The 5,859-nt window shown below is 47.0% G+C and overlaps 1 long non-coding RNA gene across 1 annotated transcript; it reads left to right on the top strand.

Annotated features, from left to right (window-relative positions):
- Positions 1-491: 491 nt before the first annotated feature.
- LOC112544259 (uncharacterized) lies at positions 492-4,325 on the top strand. The gene is made up of 2 exons (XR_003087573.2): positions 492-842; positions 3,380-4,325. It is a non-coding gene; the product is annotated as an uncharacterized LOC112544259 (long non-coding RNA).
- The last annotated feature ends 1,534 nt before the right edge of the window (positions 4,326-5,859 follow it).

The following is a 5,859-nucleotide window of genomic DNA, read 5'->3' as shown; positions in this document are numbered from 1 at the left end:
TTCCTTACCCATAGGTGCCATGAGTCAGTGACCATGATTTACACCTTTTATGGGATTCTTCCTGCACCTTGTTAGGTACATTATCCCAGACAAAAACATCCCTTCCCTTCTCCTACAGCCATTTCGATCCCACTTTTCTTGTACTCCCAACGCTTAGGAGAGATTCGGTTTAACCATAGGACATGTTGTGCCATGTTTTCATGAGAGGGTTATAACCCAGAACTCCTTGTTTCAAGGCCATTGACCTGACTGAAAGGACATCCATGGATTTCATAACCATTGGGTCACAAGCATGGTGAAGAATTACAAGTGGGGATTCTAAGCAAGCCAGAATAACTCGCCCAGCCCGCAAGCAGTTTGAAGGGTAAGGTGCACCTTGCCATTGGTGATTTACTTGTCTGCATATATGAAGAATTAATATGAAATACTGGGTAGGCCAGCAGATTGTACCATTGATACACCTCCGAGGCACCTTCAGACGCTGAAATTAATCAAAGCAGAATGAAGGAAACCAAACAAGATGTATTTCCCTGTAGGCACCCAGGAAATCAGAGGGATGATATCAGGAAAATACCTGTCTCGTGAAGGCTGAAGATGAAATGAACTTGCAGAGTGCAGTAAATCATTCTGTGTGACTGGGAATTGATTAACAATCGTTATCTGTGATCGAAACCAGTAAAATAATTACAGGGGTTATTGAGGCAAGTAACCATTTTGTTTGGTTACTTGATCTGATTTCAATGCATTAAGGGTGTTTCCTTTGCTAAGAAAGCGTATAAAAGTGCTAGTCGGTACAGGTGGTTCTATCGACTCCTCTTGACTTCATCTGCCTGGTGCACTGGGTAAGTCTCTTTGACTCAGATTACTCTTGTGCCTTTAGTGATAGTTTTAATTCTGGAACTACTCCTGTACCAAAACTCTGTTATTTTTGAGCTGTGGACACAGAGCTTTTACGGCTTAACCTACAGGACTTTCTGTAGGGCATTGATTGCAGAATTGGGGATGCTTTGTTAAAAACAGCAGGTTGAGATTTTCAAATCTCCATATGAGATGCAGACCCCTTTTCTCCCTAATACCTATTGTTGGGTTGTGGATATGGAAACACCTTAGAGAGTTACGACAAATCTCAACCACAATCCGCTTTGATAAAAGACTGTACGACTGACCTTAGATATAGAATTTCACATTGCCCGAGCCTCAGCTGATTTAATTGGAGTCAAAAGGTTTACCTAGACTGACGATCTGGTCCTCCTGTTTCTATAGAACTACAGAGGTCAGCTTTCATATATAGATACTGAATGGTTCTTTTCAGTTCAGTCGAGAGCTGTAGCTGTACTTGAAACTAAAATTTTGGGCAGCTCTGTGTGTTCACCTCCAAGGCAAAGTTAGCCTACACTTTAGGTGTGTTAGTAACTTGTCATTGGCAGTTGACACCATAGAATACCAGAACTGGAAGGGACCTTGAGAAGTCATCTAGTCAAGTCTCCTGTACTCACGGCAGAACTAAGTATTAGCTAGACCATCCTGACAGTTGTTTGTTTAACCTGAGCTTAAAAACCCCCAATGATGGAGACTCCACAACCTCCCCGGGCACTTTATTCTATTGCTTACCCACCCTGACAGGTAGGAAGTTTTTCATACTGTCCAACCTAAACCTCCCTTGCCACAAGTTAAGCCCATTGCTTCTTGCCCTGTCCTCAGAAGTTAAGAAGCAGAAGTTCTTTCCCCGCTTCTTGCAAAAATGTGTTCAGTACTTGAGAAGGGTTATCATGTCCTTTCTCTGGTTATATTTTCCAGTTGAAATAAACCAGTTTTTTCGCCCTTTCCTCGTACATGAGGCCTTTAATCATTTTGGTTGCTTTTCTCTGGATTTTCTCCAACTGGACACAATACTTCCAATGAGCTGTAATCAGCAGAGAGTAGAGCAGAGGAATTAATTCCCATGTTTTGCTTTTGGCAATCTTGCTAATACATCCCAAAAGAATAGTGATCTTTTGTTTTGTTTTGTTTGTTTGTTTGCAACCGTGTTAGACTGTTGAGTCCTTTTTAGCTTGTGATCTTTTTAGCTATAAATTCCTTTCAGTGGGACTCCTTCCTAGTCATTCATTTTCCACGTTGTATGTGTGCAACAGTGGAAGACTTTGCTTTTGCCTGCATGGGATTTCATCCTATTTGCTTCAGACCATTTCTCCAGTTTGTCCAGATCATTTCTGATTTTTAATATTATGCTCCAATGCTCTTGCAACACCTCACAGCTTGGTATCATCCACAAACTTTGGAAGAGTACTCTCTATCTCATTATCTTAATCACTGATGTAGCTAATGATTACAAAGGGCCCTCGGGAACCTGACTTGTTTCGCCCTTCTGGCATGACTGTGAGCCATTGATAACTGCTCTCTGGAAATAGCTGTCCAGCCAGTTATGCACCCACCTTATAGTAGCCCCATCTAAGTTGTATTTCCCTAAGTTGTTTATGTGAAGGGCATGGAAGACTGCATCTAAAGCTTTACTAAAATCACGGTATATCATGTCCACCACTTCTACCCATCCACAAGGCTTGTTTCATTGCCAAATAAAGCTCTCAGGTGAGTTTGGTCAGATTTGTTCTTGACAAATCCATGCTGACTGTTAATTATCACTGTATTTTCTTCCACATGTTTGCAGATTGATTACTAAGTATTTGCTTCATTGACTTTCCTGGTACACAGGTTAAGCTGACTGGTCTGTAATTCCCTGGCTTCTCTTTATGTTCCTTTCTGTAGATGAGCAATAGATTTGCCCTTTTCCAGTCTTCTGGAATCTCTCCCGTAGTCCATGACCTTTCAAAGACATTCATTAATGGCTCCAACATCTCCTCAGTCAGCTCCTTGAGCAGTCTAGGATGCATTCTGCAAAGTCCTGGAGACTTACAGCCTCATGAATCAGCGAGAGAGAAAGACTTACGTTGAGCGTCCTAGGACAGCTTTTTTGAATGGCATCAGAAGATGTAAAGAGAAGGGACTGAGGTTGGGTGGGAGCATCCTCAAGAAACAGAGAGCAAGAGGGGTAGGCGGATGTAACCGTGGGAGGGCGTGGTGGCAAGCTCCAAGCAGTGCTGATCTCAAGAAAAAGTGGCCAATCAAAACTGAGAAGAAGGAGAACATTTCCTACCTGGACTAGGAATTGGGAATGCTCCTGGCATAGGCAGGAGAAAGCCAGAATCTGAGAAGGTTTTCTGAGGAATGGTTGGGAAGAAGACTAGTGGTGAATAGGGATAAGACTACAGGCAGAAACGGGAGCAGATCCTCACAGCTATTACCACACAACATGAGCCGTGAATCTCTGGTGACACTGTGAATTGTGGGTTGTGTTTACCCTAAGCTCCCTGCTGTGTTTCAGGTTCACAACACTCGCCGACGATGACATTTCCATGTGCTCCGCGATGCCACCCGTGTCCCGACTTATGCCCAGAGCCATGCGCCGTTGTCTGCAATGATCCATGTGTCACATCCTGCGGTGACTCCACAGCCGTGGTCTTTGCTCCACCAGTGGCTATCAGATTCCCGGGACCAACTCTTGCCACTTGTGCGCAAGACAGTGTTGTGGGAAGCTCTGCACCATGGCTCCCCTATGGCCCCTATGGCCCCTCTAGGGGTGGTGCTGGGGGTGGTGCTGGGAGCGGTGCCGGGGGCGGTGTTTACGGTGGTGTTTTTGGGGGTGGTGTTTATGGTGGTGCTCTTGGGGGTGGATCTGGAAGTGGATTTGGGGGTTGTTCTGGTGGTGGCTATGGGGGCTCCTTTAGACAATGGTCGAGATATGATCGGAAGTGCTATGCTAACCGATATGACTGTTGTCCGCCATGTTAAACCCAGACAAAAGCTCCAAGGAACCGAAACCAAGCAGGAAAAGAATGACACTATGGAAATTCCCGATGCAACTGTTGGTGCAGGAACATCTACAATTCCACTCCATGCCGGGGGGTTGTGGGTGATCTTCACTTTATGAACTGGACTTACCAATGTCTTCCTATGCTACCTAGTACCTGAGCACTATGGTCTGTCTCGTTCTGGGACTTTGTCTCATGCTTGCAGCTTGCCTTGTCCTTTCTCGTGCTGAGCCCTTTACAGCCAGCGAGTAAAACCGCTCCCAGATGTGACACCATTTTCAAGCCCTGCAGCTGCAGGAAGTGAGTGAACACGCTGTGTGGAACCCCTCACATCGTTGCTGGTGACTGCTCTTGCTTTCCCTGTGCTCCTGGAAATGCGTTCTCTGTGTTCTGTATCAATGAATTCTTTCAGTGTGCACCCTGGGGCCATTTCCCATTAAAATTGTTTTCTGCATTATACCAAGGACCTTCTGGTTTTTATTTCCCCCAACATTCCTTCTTCTAAAGCGCTCCTGAGGAAATGCTACCCTAAGCTGACGGTCAGCACCAGCCCTGTGCCCTAATCAATCCCTCTGGAACCCGCAGGGAGGACGAGAATCAGGCACATTACTTGGCCCATACATGAGGGAAGTTACGTCCTTGTTACATATCTCTCAAACAGTAAATGAACTTCAGTTCTCTATTTCCAGTCAATCTATTTCCCTGCCCTAATATCACACAGCCGCCAAGAATGCTCATAAGATAAGGCTGGGTGGAATCGTGAGAGGACATCTAGTTCAGGCCCCTCTGCTGCAAGCAAACCAAGTACATGGAGACCCCCCTCCCAAAAGGCATTTGCCCTGTCCCCATGACTGACCGCAGGGTTGTAAGGGGGTATGTAGTCTTGAACCTCTACCAGCACCCATCAAACTCCCCATATCTGGTTGATACTGCCTCTTGTGTGGACAGCAAACCATTGGCAAGTAGTCTGAAGATCTCGATGGCTTCAGTTGTAGTAGAGACTTTTCCTTCAGTTCTCCCTCATTCTCACCCAGGATCAAAGGGAAATTCTTAGCAGGCGGGAGCAGGAACGGTTGAAGGTCCAGATTCAGTCACTGGCCTTCTCTGCTTTATTCTCAGAAACCAGGTCGCCCCGCAGCCTAGCGCAGGCAATCTGGTCTGACATTGCTGTCATGCTCAAGTCACTCAGCAGAGGTGGAAGTGGCCATGCGGTCCTTCTGGAAGTGCAAGGGAGAACAGAATCCCAGCTTGGGGCTTTCAGCAGAACCAGGAGGAGGCCGGGCCTGTGAGCTCCCCAATCCTTTCAAACCATGGACTGGTCAATCGGCCGGGGTCTTTGGGTGGCTCAGTTCTGGCTCCCAACGGGAGAAACATTCACAGACACCCGTGGCACAAAGGCGCTGCGGAACACCAGAAGGGCCTCGTCAAGAGGTCTCCGGCTGAGCATCCAGGAGTCACTTTTGATAATTTTAGACCAGGGATAGGCCTTCACGGTCACAGAGAAGCCACTTCATGAATTTTAGTGCACGGTTACAGGGCGGTTGCGGGCCCTCATGGGTGGGGTGGGGCCTCAGGCAGAAGGGGTGGGGCAGGGGGCTACTCTGTATGGGAGAGACAGACTTTGTGCCAGAGACTGAGTGTACGGTGCAGAGACTAGGAGAGTGTGTGACATTGTGTGTGTGACAGTGACACAGGGCGTGTGTCTGCCGGCTGATGTGAGGTAAGAAGCCGGGCGCTGTTTTTGTAAGACAGGGGAAGCTGTACCGCTCTGATGTCTCCCCCTGCCCTGCTCGGCAGAGATGAAGACAAGTGTGTGCATGTGTGTGTGTGTGTGTGTGTGTGTGTGTGTGTGCATTCATGTGCAAGTGTGTGCATGCATGTGTGTGTGCATGTGTGTGCATGTGCGCGTGTGTGTGTGCATGCATGTGCGTGCATGGGTGTGCATGTGTGTGCGTGTGTGTGCATTCATGCGCATGTGTGCATGTGCATGTGC

This window comes from Pelodiscus sinensis, chromosome 24, assembly GCF_049634645.1.
Source record: "Pelodiscus sinensis isolate JC-2024 chromosome 24, ASM4963464v1, whole genome shotgun sequence".
In the NCBI taxonomy this organism is placed as follows: domain Eukaryota; kingdom Metazoa; phylum Chordata; order Testudines; family Trionychidae; genus Pelodiscus; species Pelodiscus sinensis.
Note: the sequence above shows the minus strand (reverse complement) of the source record. Positions and strands in the feature narration are given on the sequence as shown.